We start from the raw sequence: 16891 nt of genomic DNA, 5'->3' as shown, positions 1-16891 counted from the left end.
ACAGCAGTAGATCGTCCGCGTACAGTGATATATAGTGCGACTTCGCCCTTTGCGTCACACCTTGAAACATCACGCCCGTTCTTGCCAGTGCTGCCAAAGGTTCCATTGACAGCGCAAACAGCAGAGGAGAGAGCGAGCATCCCTGCCTCGTCCCCCTACGCACCGGGTAAGCTGAAGAAATTGAAGGCCCCAGTCGCACCCTTGCCGTGACTGACGAGTACAGCACCCTCGTCCACCGCCGGAATCCCTCACCTAAGCCGAATTTCGCCAGCACCTCATCCAGGAACCGCCACTCAAGGCTATCGAAAGCCTTTTCAATGTCAACAGATAACTCCACTGGACCATGAGGCGAGCACTTAGCATCGTCCAATATCTGCAGCAGGCGGCGTACATTCATAGATGTATTCCTGGTAGGGATAAACCCTGCCTGGTCGGCATGAACCAACCTGGTCATGAGCGGTAGAAGTCTGGCAGCCAAGATACGACTTAGGATCTTGTAGTCCACCGTCAGCATGGACAGGGGTCAATAGGACGTTACATCCAGCGCCTCCCTGCCAGGTTTCAGCAACGGAACCACCAGCGCCTCCCTCATCGTGTCGGGTAGATGTCCCTTCTGTCCCGCTTCCGAGTACACTACCAACAGCCTAGGTGCCAATATATCAATAAACTTCACATAAAATTCTATGGGCAACCCGTCGACGCCCGGCGTTTTGTTTTTGGCCATCCGTTTAATGGCCAGTTTAATCTCCGCCAGCGTTATGGGTCCCCCTATATCCTCTGCATCCTCGGCATCTAGTACCGGTAAAGTGATAGATTCCAGATACGCACGTATTTCAGGCGTGTTCACCGTTAGCTGGCACTCATAGAGATCAGTGTAATATGACGCGAAGCGTGATAGGACCACCGACTGCGAATAAGCTATGTCTCCCGTCTCCGTTCTTATGCTCATTATCGGGCACCCCCTAGGCTCCGGATTAGCGATCTTGGCCAGGAGCGTACCCACCTTGTCCCTTTCCGCATGCACCTTGACAATATATAGCTTATAATCGTAGCACCGCAGCCGCCTGGTTTCCCTCGCCACTAATTCCTTGGCCTCAAGCAGTTGCGCCTGTAATTCCGGTCGTTCAGGTCTACGCTGCTCCAGTCCCCTTAGCACATTCTCAGCCTTCACCAGGTCAGTCAAAACCGATGTCCGTACATTAGCAAACCTGCCCATGCACACTCCTCTCACCACCACTTTCATCGCATCCCACTCCACCAGTCTTGTTGCCGCAGTGCCCTCATTCTCCCTGAAATAGTGTTCTATGCCCTGTTGGACAGCTTCGCTAAACACCGGATCCTCCAGTGTGTTGGGCTGTAACCTCCACGTGGGAATCACCGATCTCACCTGCTGCCACTGCACTGATATCAGTAAGGGATTATGATCTGAGATTGTTCTAACTAAATATTCCGTGTGTCTAACCATGGCGGCCAGGCGATCACTACAGAGTACCGAGTCTATCCTCACATGTAATGCGTGTAATGCTGAGAAAAAGGAGTAGTCTCTCATTACAGGATGCTGTTCTCTCCACACATCTAACAATCCCCAACTTTCTTGCCACTCCTTCCTCTGAGTAGCTAACCTGCGTACCGTTGAATCGGTCAGTGGTGGATGGGATCGATCCAGGTCTACATTAGTTATTGAATTAAAGTCCCCTCCCAAAATGATGGGGCCCGCCAGGTAATGCGCTAGCGAGCTCGTTAGTTTGTCAAAAAATAAGGCCTGGTCTGTATTAGGGGCGTACACACTACATAGCGTCACTTCCCGACCATACAACCTCCCCTCCACCACCACGTATCTACCCTCCGGATCCACCCGCCTGGACACGACCTGGAACGGTATCCCAGCTCTTACCCAAATCAACACACCTCTGGCAAACGCCGAGTACGTGGTCCCAAACACTTGCCCCCGCCACCTTCTCTGCAGTGCAGTGCATTCTTTTTCAGTCAAGTGGGTTTCCTGCAGCATTGCAATCTGAACGCCACGCCGCACTAAGTGGGCATGCACCTTGTGACGTCTCACCATCGTCCTGAGACCACGGACATTCCATGAAATGCACTTTAACTCAGGTAACGTCCCCATAGTAGTCAGTTCTGAACAAAATCAGCACTAGCTCAACGCCCCACACCCAGCAGCAGTTGGATCCCCTAACCCCAACTCTCAACAAAATTCCCCAAACCCCTCTCCCCAGGACAGGACTTAATAACCCAGCTTCAGCCCCGTTCCAAACTTGTAACACAACACACATCACACTACTCTGCGGACTCTACCACAGAAGGCCTTATGGGCCACTAGAGGGTGGATCAGCACCCGACCCAGAAACAGCGGAGCCCCCACCCCACACCCTTAGTCCCACATTGTGGCCTCAGTCCCACCCCTGAGTGTTCACATAGCGATCAGAGAGGCCCCGGCCGCGTAAAAGTCATAGTCGGGCCGTGCCCTGATACCTCACTTGTTAAACAGTCCCTCTGACGTCTGTGGAGTGACCTCTGGACCCCTCGTGCTCTCCACGTCCGACTCATCCCCTCCCGTTTTCAATCCTTCTACTTCGGAGTCAGTTCCTTCAGACGTCTTCTCCTGTTGCGACCCCGTGATGATCGCAGTTGCCGCTAGTGCGCCCCTCCTGTCCGCCTCCATTTGGGCCTTCTGCATCGCAATCTTAAGTTTATTCCGTTTCCGGATACGCTGAGATTTTCTGATCCGGAGGGGTTGCTGCGCGGTCCTATCGCTTTTGCCAGCGCGGTCAGTCCCAGCACGATAAAGCTCAAGCCATGACCAAGCCTCGTCCGGGGTTAGAAAGAAGTGAGTCGTACCATCCAGGAGTACTCTCAGCTTGGCCGGGAAGAGCAACGAGTACTGGATCCCCTCATCTCTCAATTCCTTCTTCACAGGCAGGAAGGGCGCTCTACTTCTCTGGACTTCCTGAGTGTAGTCCGGGAAGATCGTAACCTTGCTGTTTTCCACCTGAAATGGGCCCTGCGAGCGCGCTCTCTGTATCAGGAGGTCCCGATCCTTATAGTGTAACAACTTTATCACCATTGGTCTGGGAGGTCGACCCAGCTGAGGCGGCCGAGCCGGGACCCTGTGCGCTCGCTCAAGGGAAAAGAAGGGAGAAAGGCCCTCCGGCGCCACCACCGTGGTAAACCAGTTCTCCATATAAGCCACAGCATCATCCCCCTCAATTTTCTCCGGAAGGCCTACAACCCGTACATTATTCCTCCGATTGCGACTTTCAGCATCTTCCGCCCGTCTTTCCAGGGTCTCCAAGCGGCTCAGTATACCAACCAGTTTGTGTTCCGCAGTGACCACCGCTGGTTTCAATTCCTGCAGTAGTTGTTCGTTGTCTTTCACTTTGTCAGCGAGCTTCGCATGATCCGCTTTGAGGAGTCCCAGCCCCGTGGCAACCTGCTCAATGTCCTGATGCAGGGATTCTTTTGTTGCAGCGATCGCGTCCAATATACTATCTAGCCGTTTATGCAACCGCAGTTCCTGAGTCATTGCGTCCAAAGGAGCAGGTGCCCCGCCATCTTGAAGTTGGGCAAGCACTTCGGGCGTTCCACCAGTAGCGGCCATCTTGGCTCCCACAGCTCTACTCCGGAGTCGCTACAAAAATTGATCGCCCTCCCCTGTCGTACGGCTAGCCGGTCACCAGTGTCGCCAAGCCCCTGAGACCAAAGTTCCTTAGGGGCCCACAAATCCAAGGCACCACTAGCACACTCGGCAGGGTGCTTTCCACAGTTCCGGGCCTCAACAGAAGAACGCCAGCTGCCAGTGGGACGTGCAAGGCAAACGCGGGCTGGTAGCACAGGGGCCCAAATACACACAGGCGGCGAGTTGCCCCAGGCCGGGTCTCCCTCCTCTCATATGCACCGTAATTTGTAAACGCATCCGGCACTATCCGACAGCAGGCAGCTCAGCAACGCTGTAAGGATGCTCCCCTGGCCTCAGTATTCCCAGGCCAGCGCCTGCGTCACTCAGTGGGCCACTGCCGCCCCTCCGCCTCCTCAGTAACCATCAATGTCCCGGGGGGAGCGGGAGACCGGCCCCCCGCAATACAGCACCGCGCCTGCCGTCGGGCCGCAGGTCCGTCTCCTCCACTCACCCGGCAAGGGGGATCGCCATAGGGCCCCAGGGACGGGTCCCAGCTGCGGCCGCCACCACCTCCGTCTATCCCTCCGGGCTCCAGGGACACCGCACCTCGCCCGGCCAGCAGTGCAGGAAGGCGGGGGGATGGGCGCCACGCCCGCTCGACCCCGGACAGCAGCGGCCGCCTGCCCGTCTTAACCAACGCCGGAGCAGTCCGCTGGAGGGCCCCCGCTCTGTCCCTCGCCCCGCACTCCGCACTTCAGCCCACCTCCGTCCGGAGCCTTCTGCCGTCCAGGCCGAGCCTCTTCAGACTCCCGGCGCCGCCATCTTTCTTTGTCGGAGCACGGCTCCGCCGGGACCCGGGATCCGTCGGGAATGCAGCGTCCGGTCACCCACAGGGCCGCAATCGAGCCCCCTTGGTCCCGCCTCGCCTGGAGCCGCCAAAAATACCACTCAGGGGGTAAGATCCGTGGTGATTTCAGGATTAATTGTGGGACCTGGTGCGGAGCCGATCTCTCACGCCGCCATCTCGGTCAGCGTCCAAGCCACGCCCCAAGTCGTATATGAGCCATGCGCTGCTCAGGTCAGGCCGAGACCTAAAAAATAAAGTAACATAAGGACGGGGCAGGAACCAGCAGTGCCCTGTTGCCCTCACTTATTTCACATGCTTTCATACAATTAATAAAAATAGCAACACGTATCACTCAAAGTGTGTGACAGGGCACATATGAGTAGTAATCAATCACTGCGCATTTCTACCCTCTTTTCCCTATATTACGGCGGTGGCAACGGGCCCTTAAGTGTACTCAGAAAGAGTCCAAAAGCCTAACCAAGTCACGCTTCATAAAAAAAAAATACTCTTTTCGTGACTTGTCTAGATCAGGCAGGACAGGTCCAGACTACGAACCCTTCCGAGCCACCTGCTCTGTAAAACACTTGCTGGGTGTAGAAATTGTCTCAATGTTTACATCTAGTTTGAGTTTTTGCCGTTTAACTCTGTGACTTGAAGAGGACTGCATAACGAGAAGTGAACATTTACTTAACGAAACCAAATGGTGTTAATGCAAAATCTCTTGACGCTGCAAGCAGGAATCGAACCTACGCAGTGAAACCCCATTGAATTTCAAGTCCAACACCTTACCCACTCGGCCATCGCAGCTGCATGTGTATGATGTCACTGTTGTCGTATACGAGCCATGCGCTGCTCACGTCAGGCCGAGACCTAAAAACTTAAAGTAACGGAAGGACGGGGCATGTACCAGCAGTGCCCTGTCTCCCTCACTTATTTCGCATGCTTTCATACAATTAATAAAAATAGCAACACGCATCACTCAAAGTGAGTGAAAGGGCACAGATGAGCGGTAATCAATCACTGCACATTTCTGCCCTCTTTTCCCTGTATTACGGCGCGGGGAATGGGCCCTTAAGTGTACTCAGAAAGAGTCCAAAAGCCTAAACAAGACACGCTACATAAAAAAATTACTCTTTTGGTGACTCATCTAGATCAGGCAGGACAGGACCAGACTACAAACCCTTCCGAGACACCTGCTCTCTAAAACACGTCCTGGGTTTGGAAATTGTCTCAATATTTACATCTAGTTTTTGTTTTTGCCGTTTAACTCTGTGACTTGAAGAGGACTGCATAACGAGAAGTGAACATTTACTTAACGAAACCAAATGGTGTTAATGCAAAATCTCATGACGCTGCAAGCAGGATTCGAACCTACGCAGTGAAACCCCATTGAATTTCAAGTCCAACACCTTAACCACTCGGCCATCGAAGCTCCATGTGTATGATGTCACTTTTGTCGTATATGAACCATGCGCTGCTCACGTCAGGCCGAGACCTAAAAAATAAAGTAACATAAGGACGGGGCAGGAACCAGCAGTGCCCTGTTGTACTCACTTCTTTCACATGCTTTCATACAATTAATAAAAATAGCAACACGTATCACTCAAAGTGAGTGACAGGGCACAGATGAGCGGTAATCAATCACTGCGCATTTCTACCTCTTTTCCCTATATTACGGCGGTGGCAACGGGCCTTTAAGTGTACTCAGAAAGAGTCCAAAAGCCTAAACAAGACACGCTTCATAAAAAAAAATTACTCCTTTTGGGACTCGTCAATATCAGGCAGGACAGGTCCAGACTACGAACCCTTCCGAACCACCTGCTCTCTAAAAACTTCCTGAGTGTTGAAATTGTCTTAATGTTTACATTTAGTTTGAGTTTTTGCTGTTTAACTCTGTGACTTGATGAGGATTGATTAACGAGAAGTGAACATTTCCTTAACAAACCAAATGGTGTTCATGCAAAATCGCACGATGCTGCGAGCAGGATTGGAACCTGCGCAGGGAAACCCCATTGGATTTTAGGTCCAACGCCTAAACCACTCAGCCGTCGCAGCTCCACGAATATGATGTGACTGTTGTCGTATACGAGCCATGCGCTGCTCAAGTCAGACCGAGACCTAAAAAATAAAGCAACGGAAGGACGGGGCAGGTACCAGCAGTGCCCTGTTGCCCTCACTTATTTCGCATGCTTTGATACAATTAATAAAAATAGCAACACACATCACTCAAAGTGGGTGACAGGGCACAGATGAGCGGTAATCAATCACTGCACATTTCTACCCTCTTTTCCCTATATTACGCATCTGGGAATGGGCCCTTAAGAGTACTCATAAAGAGTCCAAAAGCCTAAACAAGACACGCTACATGAAAAAATTACTCTTTTTGTGACTCGTCAAGATCAGGCAGGACAGGTCCAGACTACGAACCCTTCCGAACCACCTGCTCTCTAAAACACTTCCTGAGTGTTGAAATTGTCTTAATGTTTACATTTAGTTTGAATTTTTGCTGTTTAACTCTGTGACTTGATGAGGATTGACTAACGAGAAGTGAACATTTCCTTAACAAACTAAATGGTGTTCATGCAAAATTACACGTCGCTGCAAGCAGGATTCGAACCTGCGCAGGTGAAACCCATTGGATATCAAGTCCAACGCCTTAACCCCTCGGCCATCACAGCTCCATGAGGAAGATGTCAGTGTTGTCGTATACGAGCCATGCGCTGCTCGAGTCAGACCGAGACCTAAAAAATAAAGCGACGGAAGGACGGGGCAGGTACCAGCAGTGCCCTGTTGCCCTCTCTTATTTCACATGCTTTGATACAAATAATAAAAATAGCAACACGTATCACTCATAGTGAGTGACAGGGCACAGATGAGCAGTAATCAATCACTGCGCATTGCTACCCTCTTTTCCCTATATTACGGCGCTGGGAATGGGCCCTTAAGAGTACTCAGAAAGAGTCCAAAAGCCTAAACAAGACACGCTACATGAAAAAATTACTCTTTTTGTGACTTGTCAAGATCAGGCAGGACAGGTCCAGACGACGAACCCTTCCGAACCACCTGCTCTCTAAAACACTTCCTGAGTGTTGAAATTGTCTTAATGTTTACATTTAGTTTGAGTTTCTGCTGTTTAACTCGGTGACTTGATGTGGATTGCGTAACGAGAAGTGAACATTTCCTTAACAAACCAAATGGTGTTCATGCAAAATCGTACGACGCTGCAAGCAGGATTCAAACCTGCGCAGGTAAACCTCATTGAATTTCAAGTCCAACGCCTTAACCACTCGGCCATAGCAGCTCCATGAGTATGATGTCACTGTTGTCGTATATGAGCCATGCGCTGCTCACGTCAGGCTGAGACCTAAAAAATAAAGTAACATAAGGACGGGCAGGAACCAGCAGTGCCCTGTTGCCCTCACTTATTTCACATGCTTTCATACAATTAATAAAAATAGCAACACGTATCACTAGAAAGTGAGTGACAGGGCACAGATGAGCAGTAATCAATCACTGCGCATTTCTACCCTCTTTTCCCTATATTACGGCGGTGGCAACGGGCCCTTAAGTGTACTCAGAAAGAGTCCAAAAGCCTAACCAAGACACGCTTCATAAAAAAAAATAATCTTTTCGTGACTTGTCTAGATCAGGCAGGACAGGTCCAGACTACGAACCCTTCCGAGCCACCTGCTCTCTAAAATACTTCCTGGGTGTAGAAATTGTCTCAATGTTTACATCTAGTTTGAGTTGTTGCCGTTTAACTCTGTGACTTGATGAGGATTGCATAACGAGAAGTGAACATTTACTTAACTAAACCAAATGGTGTTCATGCAAAATCTCACGACGCTGCAAGCAGGATTCGAACTTAAGCTAGGAAACCCCATTGGATTTCAAGTCCACGCCTTAACCACTCGGCATTCACAGCTGCGTGAGTATGATGTCACTGTTGTCGTATACGAGCCATGCGCTGCTCACATCAGGCCGCCACCTAAAAATTAAAGTAACGGAAGGACGGGGCACGTACCAGCAGTGCCCTGTCTCCCTCACTTATTTCGCATGCTTTCATACAATTAATAAAAATAGCAACATGCATCACTCAAAGTGAGTGACAGGGCACAGATGAGCGGTAATCAATCACTGCACATTCCTACCCTCTTTTCCCTATATTATGGTGCTGGGAATGGGCCCTTAAGAGTACTCAGAAAGAGTCCAAATGCCTAAACAAGACACGTTACATAAAATAATTACTCTTTTTGTTACTCGTCAAGATCAAGCAGGACAGGTCCAGACTACGAACCCTTCCGAACCACCTGCTATCTAAAACACTTCCTGAGTGTTGAAATTGTCTTACTGTTTACATTTAGTTTGAATTTTTGCTGTTTAACTCTGTGACTTGATGAGGATTGACTAACGAGAAGTGAACATTTCCTTAACAAACCAAATGGTGTTCATGCAAAATTACACGTCGCTCCAAGCAGGATTCGAACCTGCGCAGGGAAACCCCACTGGATTTCGAGTCCAACGCCTTTACCACTCAGCCGTTGCAGCTCCACGAGTATGATGTCAATGTTGTCGTATTCGAGCCATGCGTTGCTCAAATCAGACCGAGACCTAAAAAACTAAAGCAACGGAAGGACGGGGCAGGTACCAGCAGTGCCCTGTTGCCCTCACTTATTTCGGATGCTTTGATACAATTAATAAAAATAGCAACACACATCACTCAAAGTGGGTGACAGGGCACAGATGAGCGGTAATCAATCACTGCACATTTCTACCCTCTTTTCCCTACATTATGGCGCTGGGAATGGGCCCTTAAGAGTACTCAGAAAGAGTCCATAAGCCTAAACAAGACACGCTACATGAAAAAATTACTCTTTTTGTGACTCGTCAAGATCAGGCAGGACAGGTCTAGACTACGTACCCTTCCGAACCACCTGCTCTCTAAAACACTTCCTGAGTGTTGAAATTGTCTTAATGTTTACATTTAGTTTGAGTTTTTGCTGTTTAACTCTGTGACTTGATGAGGATTGCTTAACGAGAAGTGAACATTTCCTTAACAAACCAAATGGTGTTTATGCAAAATCGCACAACGCTGCAAGCAGGATTCGAAGCTACGCTGGGAAACCCCATTGGATTTCAAGTTCATCACCTTAACCACTCGGCCATTGCAGCTGCATGAGTATGGTGTCACTGTTGTCGTATACGAGCCATGCACTGCTCACGTCAGGCCGAGACCTAAAAATTAAAGTTATGGAAGGACGGGGCACGTACCAGCAGTGCCTTGTCTCCCTCACTTATTTCGCATGCTTTGATACAATTAATAAAAATAGCAACACGCATCACTCAAAGTGAGTGACAGGGCACAAATGAGCGGTAATCAATCACTGCACATTTCTACCCTCTTTTCCCCATATTACGGCGCTGGGAATGGGCCCTTAAGAGTACTCAGAAAGAGTCCAAAAGCCTAAACAAGACACGCTACATGAACAAATTACTCTTTTTGTGATTCGTCAAGATCAGGCAGGACAGTTCCAGACTACGAACCCTTCCGAACCACCTGCTCTGTAAAACACTTCCTGGGTGTAGAAATTGTCTCAATGTTTACATCTAGTTTGAGTTTTTACCGTTTAACTCTGTGACTTGAAGAGGACTGCATAACGAGAAGAGAAAATTTACTTAAGTAAACCAAATGGTGTTAATACAAAATCTCATGACGCTGCAAGCAGGATTCGAACCTACGCGGTGAAACCCCATTGAATTTCAAGTCCAACACCTCACCCAGTCGGCCATCGCAGCTGCATGTGTATGATGTTACTGTTGTCGTATACGAGCCATGCGCTGCTCACGTCAGGCCGAGACCTAAAAACTTAAAGTAACGGAAGGACGGGGCATGTACCAGCAGTGCCCTGTCTCCCTCACTTATTTTGCATGCTTTCATACAATTAATAAAAATAGCAACACGCATCACTCAAAGTGAGTGAAAGGGCACAGATGAGCGGTAATCAATCATTGCACATTTCTGCCCTCTTTTCCCTGTATTACGGCGCTGGGAATGGGCCTTTAAGTGTACTCAGAAAGAGTCCAAAAGCCTAAACAAGACACGCTACATAAAATAATTACTCTTTTCGTGACTCGTCTAGATCAGGCAGGACAGGACCAGACTACGAACCCTTCCGAGCCACCTGCTCTCTAAAACACTTCCTGGGTGTGGAAATTGTCTCAATATTTACATCTAGTTTTTGTTTTTGCCGTTTAACTCTGTGACTTGATGAGGATTGCATAACAAGAAGTGAACATTTACTTAACTAGACCAAATGGTATTCATGCAAAATCTCACGCCGCTGCAAGCAGAATTCGAACCTACGCGGGGTAACTCCATTGGATTTCAAATCCAATGCCTTAACCACTCAGCCATTGCAGCTGCATGAGTATGATGTCACTGTTGTCGTATACGAGCCATGCACTGCTCACGTCAGGCCGAAACCTAAAAATGAAAGTTACGGAAGAAGGGGGCACGTACCAGCAGTGCCCTGTCTCCCTCACTTATTTCGCATGCTTTGATGCAATTAATAAAAATAGCAACAGGCATCACTCAAAGTGAGTGACAGGGCACAGATGAGCGGTAATCAATCACTGCACATTTCTACCCTCCTTTCCCTATATTACGGCGCTGTGAATGGGCCCTTAAGAGTACTCAGAAAGAGTCCAAAAGCCTAAACAAGACACGCTACATAAAAAAATTACTCTTTTTGGGACTCGTCAAGATCAGGCAGGACAGGTCCAGACTACGAACCCTTCCGAACCACCTGTTCTCTAAAAACTTCCTGAGTGTTGAAATTGTCTTAATGTTTACATTTAGTTTTAGTTTTTGCTGTTTAACTCTGTGACTTGATGAGGATTGCGTAACGAGAAGTGAACATTTCCTTAACAAACCAAATGGTGTTCATGCAAAATCGCACGATGCTGCAAGCAGGATTCGAACCTGCGCAGGGAAACCCCATTGGATTTCAGGTCCAACGCCTTAACCACTCGGCCTTCGCAGCTCCATGAGTATGATGTCAGTGTTGTCGTATACGAGCCATGCCCTGCTCGAGTCAGACCGAGACCTAAAAAATAAAGTGACGGAAGGACGGGGCAGGTACCAGCAGTGCCCTGTTGCCCTCACTTATTTCACATGCTTTGATACAATTAATAAAAATAGCAACACGCATCACTCAAAGTGATTGACAGGGCACAGATGAGCGGTAATCAATCACTGCACATTTCTACCCTCTTTTCCCAATATTACGGCGCTGGGAATGGGCCCTTAAGAGTACTCAGAAAGAGTCCAAAAGCCTAAACAAGACACGCTACATGAAAAAATTACTCTTTTTGTGACTCTTCAAGATCAGGCAGGACAGTTCCAGACTACGAACCCTTCCGAACCACCTGCTCTGTAAAACACTTCCTGGGTGTAGAAATTGTCTCAATGTTTACATCTAGTTTGAGTTTTTACCGTTTAACTCTGTGACTTGAAGAGGACTGCATAACGAGAAGTGAACATTTACTTAACTAAACCAAATGGTGTTAATGCAAAATCTCATGACGCTGCAAGCAGGATTCGAACCTACGCGGTGAAACCCCATTGAATTTCAAGTCCAACACCTTACCCACTCGGCCATCGCAGCAGCATGTGTATGATGTCACTGTTGTCGTATACGAGCCATGCGCTGCTCACGTCAGGCCGAGACCTAAAAACTTAAAGTAACGGAAGGACGGGGCATGTACCAGCAGTGCCCTGTCTCCCTCACTTATTTTGCATGCTTTCATACAATTAATAAAAATAGCAACACGCATCACTCAAAGTGAGTGAAAGGGCACAGATGAGCGGTAATCAATCATTGCACATTTCTGCCCTCTTTTCCCTGTATTACGGCGCTGGGAATGGGCCTTTAAGTGTACTCAGAAAGAGTCCAAAAGCCTAAACAAGACACGCTACATAAAATAATTACTCTTTTCGTGACTCGTCTAGATCAGGCAGGACAGGACCAGACTACGAACCCTTCCGAGCCACCTGCTCTCTAAAACACTTCCTGGGTGTGGAAATTGTCTCAATATTTACATCTAGTTTTTGTTTTTGCCGTTTAACTCTGTGACTTGATGAGGATTGCATAACAAGAAGTGAACATTTACTTAACTAGACCAAATGGTATTCATGCAAAATCTCACGCCGCTGCAAGCAGAATTCGAACCTACGCGGGGTAACTCCATTGGATTTCAAATCCAATGCCTTAACCACTCAGCCATTGCAGATGCATGAGTATGATGTCACTGTTGTCGTATACGAGCCATGCACTGCTCACGTCAGGCCGAAACCTAAAAATTAAAGTTACGGAAGAAGGGGGCACGTACCAGCAGTGCCCTGTCTCCCTCACTTATTTCGCATGCTTTGATGCAATTAATAAAAATAGCAACAGGCATCACTCAAAGTGAGTGACAGGGCAGAGATGAGCGGTAATCAATCACTGCACATTTCTACCCTCCTTTCCCTATATTACGGCGCTGTGAATGGGCCCTTAAGAGTACTCAGAAAGAGTCCAAAAGCCTAAACAAGACACGCTACATAAAAAAATTACTCTTTTTGGGACTCGTCAAGATCAGGCAGGACAGGTCCAGACTACGAACCCTTCCGAACCACCTGTTCTCTAAAAACTTCCTGAGTGTTGAAATTGTCTTAATGTTTACATTTAGTTTTAGTTTTTGCTGTTTAACTCTGTGACTTGATGAGGATTGCGTAACGAGAAGTGAACATTTCCTTAACAAACCAAATGGTGTTCATGCAAAATCGCACGATGCTGCAAGCAGGATTCGAACCTGCACAGGGAAACCCCATTGGATTTCAGGTCCAACGCCTTAACCACTCGGCCTTCGCAGCTCCATGAGTATGATGTCAGTGTTGTCGTATACGAGCCATGCCCTGCTCGAGTCAGACCGAGACCTAAAAAATAAAGTGACGGAAGGACGGGGCAGGTACCAGCAGTGCCCTGTTGCCCTCACTTATTTCACATGCTTTGATACAATTAATAAAAATAGCAACACGCATCACTCAAAGTGATTGACAGGGCACAGATGAGCGGTAATCAATCACTGCACATTTCTACCCTCTTTTCCCAATATTACGGCGCTGGGAATGGGCCCTTAAGAGTACTCAGAAAGAGTCCAAAAGCCTAAACAAGACACGCTACATGAAAAAATTACTCTTTTTGTGACTCTTCAAGATCAGGCAGGACAGTTCCAGACTACGAACCCTTCCGAACCACCTGCTCTGTAAAACACTTCCTGGGTGTAGAAATTGTCTCAATGTTTACATCTAGTTTGAGTTTTTACCGTTTAACTCTGTGACTTGAAGAGGACTGCATAACGAGAAGTGAACATTTACTTAACTAAACCAAATGGTGTTAATGCAAAATCTCATGACGCTGCAAGCAGGATTCGAACCTACGCGGTGAAACCCCATTGAATTTCAAGTCCAACACCTTACCCACTCGGCCATCGCAGCAGCATGTGTATGATGTCACTGTTGTCGTATACGAGCCATGCGCTGCTCACGTCAGGCCGAGACCTAAAAACTTAAAGTAACGGAAGGACGGGGCATGTACCAGCAGTGCCCTGTCTCCCTCACTTATTTTGCATGCTTTCATACAATTAATAAAAATAGCAACACGCATCACTCAAAGTGAGTGAAAGGGCACAGATTAGCGGTAATCAATCATTGCACATTTCTGCCCTCTTTTCCCTGTATTACGGCGCTGGGAATGGGCGTTTAAGTGTACTCAGAAAGAGTCCAAAAGCCTAAACAAGACACGCTACATAAAAAAATTACTCTTTTCGTGACTCGTCTAGATCAGGCAGGACAGGACCAGACTACGAACCCTTCCGAGCCACCTGCTCTCTAAAACACTTCCTGGGTGTGGAAATTGTCTCAATATTTACATCTAGTTTTTGTTTTTGCCGTTTAACTCTGTGACTTGATGAGGATTGCATAACAAGAAGTGAACATTTACTTAACTAGACCAAATGGTATTCATGCAAAATCTCACGCCGCTGCAAGCAGGATTCGAACCTACGCGGGGAAACCCCACTGGATTTCAAATCCAATGCTTTAACCACTCAGCCATTGCAGCTGCATGAGTATGATGTCACTGTTGTCGTATACGAGCCATGCACTGCTCACGTCAGGCCGAGACCTAAAAATTAAAGTTACGGAAGAAGGGGGCACGTACCAGCAGTGCCCTGTCTCCCTCACTTATTTCGCTTGCTTTCATACAATTAATAAAAATAGCAACACACATCACTCAAAGTGGGTGACAGGGCACAGATGAGCGGTAATCAATCACTGCACATTTCTACCCTCTTTTCCCTATATTACGGCGCTGGGAATGGGCCCTTAAGAGTACTCAGAAAGAGTCCATAAGCCTAAACAAGACACGCTACATGAAAAAATTACTCTTTTTGTGACTCGTCAAGATCAGGCAGGACAGGTCCAGACTACGAACCCTTCCAAACCACTTGCTCTCTAAAACACTTCCTGAGTGTTGAAATTGTCTTAATGTTTACATTTAATTTGAATTTTTGCTGTTTAACTCTGTGACTTGATGAGGATTGACTAACGAGAAGTGAACATTTCCTTAACAAACTAAATGGTGTTCATGCAAAATTACACATCGCTGCAAGCAGGATTCGAACCTGCGCAGGTGAAACCCATTGGATATCGAGTCCAACGCCTTAACCACTCCGCCATCGCAGCTCCATAAGGATGATGTCAGTGTTGTCGTATACGAGCCATGCGCTGCTCGAGTGAGACCGAGACCTAAAAAATAAAGCGACGGAAGGACGGGGCAGGTACCAGCAGTGCCCTGTTGCCCTCACTTATTTCACATGCTTTGATACAATTAATAAAATTAGCAACACGCATCACTCAAAGTGAGTGACAGGGCACAGATGAGCGGTAATCAATCACTGCACATTTCTACCCTCTTTTCCCTATATCACGGCGCTGGGAATGGGCCCTTAAGAGTACTCAGAAAGAGTCCAAAAGCCTAATCAAGACACGCTACATGAAAAAATTACTCTTTTTGTAACTCGTCAAGATCAGGTAGGACAGGTCCAGACTACGAACCCTTCCGAACCACCTGCTATCTAAAACACCTCCTGAGTGTTGAAATTGTCTTGCTGTTTACATTTAGTTTGAATTTTTGCTGTTTAACTCTGTGACTTGATGAGGATTGACTAACGAGTAGTGAACATTTCCTTAACAAACCAAATGGTGCTCATGCAAAATTGAATGACGCTGCAAGCAGGATTTGAACCTGCGCGGGGAAACCCCATTGGATCTCAAGTCCAACGCCTTAACCACTCGGCCATCGCAGCTCCATGAGTATGATGTCACTGTTGTCGTATATGAGCCATGCGCTGCTCAACTCAGACCAAGACCTAAAAAATAAAGTAACTGAAGGACGGGGCAGGTACCAGCAGTGCTTTGTTGCCCTCACTTATTTCGCTTGCTTTCATACAATTAATAAAAATAGCAACACGTATCACTCAAAGTGAGTGACAGGGCACAGATGAGCAGTAATCAATCACTGCGCATTTCTACCCTCTTTTCCCTATATTACGGCGGTGACAACAGGCCCTTCAGTGGACTCAGAAAGAGTCCAAAAGCCTAAACAAGACATGCTACATAAAAAAAATTTACTCTTTTCCTGACTTGTCTAGATCAGGCAGGACAGGTCCAGACTACGAACCCTTCCGAGCCACCTGCTCTCTAAAACACTTCCTGGGTGTGGAAATTGTTTCAATGTTTACATCTAGTTTTTGTTTTCTCCGTTTAACTCTGTGAATTGATGAGGATTGCATAACAAGAAGTGAACATTTACTTAACTAAACCAAATGGTATTCATGCAAAATCTCATGACGCTGCAAGCAGGATTCGAAGCTACGCGGGGTAACCCCATTGGATTTCAAGTTCATCACCTTAACCACGCGGCCATTGCAGCTGCATGAGAATGATGTCACTGTTGTCGTATACGAGCCATGCACTGCTCACGTCAGGCCGAGACCTAAAAATTAAAGTTACGGAAGGACGGGGCAGGTACCAGCAGTGCCCTGTTGCCCTCACTTATTTCGCATGCTTTGATACAATTAATAAAAATAGCAACACACATCACTCAAAGTGAGAGACAGGGCACAGATGAGCAGTAATCAATCACTGCACATTTCTACCCTCTTTTCCCTATATTACGGCGCTGGGAATGGGCCCTTAAGAGTACTCAGAAAGAGTCCAAAAGCCTAAACAAGACACGCTACATGAAAAAATTACTCTTTTTGCGACTCGTGAAGATCAGGCAGGACAGGTCCAGACTACGAACCCTTCC

The 16891-nt window shown here is 47.6% G+C and overlaps 17 non-coding genes across 17 annotated transcripts; all 17 read right to left on the bottom strand.

Moving 5' to 3' along the window:
* Positions 1-5203: 5203 nt before the first annotated feature.
* On the bottom strand, positions 5204-5285 carry TRNAS-UGA (transfer RNA serine (anticodon UGA)). Its single transcript has one exon. It is a non-coding gene; the product is annotated as a tRNA-Ser (tRNA).
* A 543-nt stretch (positions 5286-5828) lies between these two features.
* Positions 5829-5910, bottom strand: TRNAS-UGA (transfer RNA serine (anticodon UGA)). Its single transcript has one exon. It is a non-coding gene; the product is annotated as a tRNA-Ser (tRNA).
* Positions 5911-6451: 541 nt separating this feature from the next.
* Positions 6452-6533, bottom strand: TRNAL-UAA (transfer RNA leucine (anticodon UAA)). The gene has a single exon. It is a non-coding gene; the product is annotated as a tRNA-Leu (tRNA).
* A 541-nt stretch (positions 6534-7074) lies between these two features.
* Positions 7075-7156, bottom strand: TRNAS-UGA (transfer RNA serine (anticodon UGA)). Its single transcript has one exon. It is a non-coding gene; the product is annotated as a tRNA-Ser (tRNA).
* A 541-nt stretch (positions 7157-7697) lies between these two features.
* On the bottom strand, positions 7698-7779 carry TRNAS-UGA (transfer RNA serine (anticodon UGA)). The gene has a single exon. It is a non-coding gene; the product is annotated as a tRNA-Ser (tRNA).
* A 1165-nt stretch (positions 7780-8944) lies between these two features.
* On the bottom strand, positions 8945-9026 carry TRNAS-CGA (transfer RNA serine (anticodon CGA)). The gene has a single exon. It is a non-coding gene; the product is annotated as a tRNA-Ser (tRNA).
* Positions 9027-9568: 542 nt separating this feature from the next.
* TRNAS-UGA (transfer RNA serine (anticodon UGA)) lies at positions 9569-9650 on the bottom strand. The gene has a single exon. It is a non-coding gene; the product is annotated as a tRNA-Ser (tRNA).
* A 542-nt stretch (positions 9651-10192) lies between these two features.
* Positions 10193-10274, bottom strand: TRNAS-UGA (transfer RNA serine (anticodon UGA)). The gene has a single exon. It is a non-coding gene; the product is annotated as a tRNA-Ser (tRNA).
* A 543-nt stretch (positions 10275-10817) lies between these two features.
* On the bottom strand, positions 10818-10899 carry TRNAS-UGA (transfer RNA serine (anticodon UGA)). The gene has a single exon. It is a non-coding gene; the product is annotated as a tRNA-Ser (tRNA).
* Positions 10900-11439: 540 nt separating this feature from the next.
* Positions 11440-11521, bottom strand: TRNAS-UGA (transfer RNA serine (anticodon UGA)). The gene has a single exon. It is a non-coding gene; the product is annotated as a tRNA-Ser (tRNA).
* A 542-nt stretch (positions 11522-12063) lies between these two features.
* TRNAS-UGA (transfer RNA serine (anticodon UGA)) lies at positions 12064-12145 on the bottom strand. The gene has a single exon. It is a non-coding gene; the product is annotated as a tRNA-Ser (tRNA).
* A 543-nt stretch (positions 12146-12688) lies between these two features.
* TRNAS-UGA (transfer RNA serine (anticodon UGA)) lies at positions 12689-12770 on the bottom strand. Its single transcript has one exon. It is a non-coding gene; the product is annotated as a tRNA-Ser (tRNA).
* Positions 12771-13310: 540 nt separating this feature from the next.
* TRNAS-UGA (transfer RNA serine (anticodon UGA)) lies at positions 13311-13392 on the bottom strand. Its single transcript has one exon. It is a non-coding gene; the product is annotated as a tRNA-Ser (tRNA).
* A 542-nt stretch (positions 13393-13934) lies between these two features.
* TRNAS-UGA (transfer RNA serine (anticodon UGA)) lies at positions 13935-14016 on the bottom strand. The gene has a single exon. It is a non-coding gene; the product is annotated as a tRNA-Ser (tRNA).
* Positions 14017-14559: 543 nt separating this feature from the next.
* On the bottom strand, positions 14560-14641 carry TRNAS-UGA (transfer RNA serine (anticodon UGA)). Its single transcript has one exon. It is a non-coding gene; the product is annotated as a tRNA-Ser (tRNA).
* A 541-nt stretch (positions 14642-15182) lies between these two features.
* TRNAS-CGA (transfer RNA serine (anticodon CGA)) lies at positions 15183-15264 on the bottom strand. Its single transcript has one exon. It is a non-coding gene; the product is annotated as a tRNA-Ser (tRNA).
* A 541-nt stretch (positions 15265-15805) lies between these two features.
* Positions 15806-15887, bottom strand: TRNAS-UGA (transfer RNA serine (anticodon UGA)). The gene has a single exon. It is a non-coding gene; the product is annotated as a tRNA-Ser (tRNA).
* Positions 15888-16891: the final 1004 nt, after the last annotated feature.

Source organism: Lissotriton helveticus, chromosome 11 (assembly GCF_964261635.1).
Source record: "Lissotriton helveticus chromosome 11, aLisHel1.1, whole genome shotgun sequence".
Classification (NCBI taxonomy): Eukaryota; Metazoa; Chordata; class Amphibia; order Caudata; family Salamandridae; genus Lissotriton; species Lissotriton helveticus.
The sequence above is the reverse complement of the archived record's forward strand: the minus strand, read 5'-3'. Positions and strand labels throughout refer to the sequence as shown.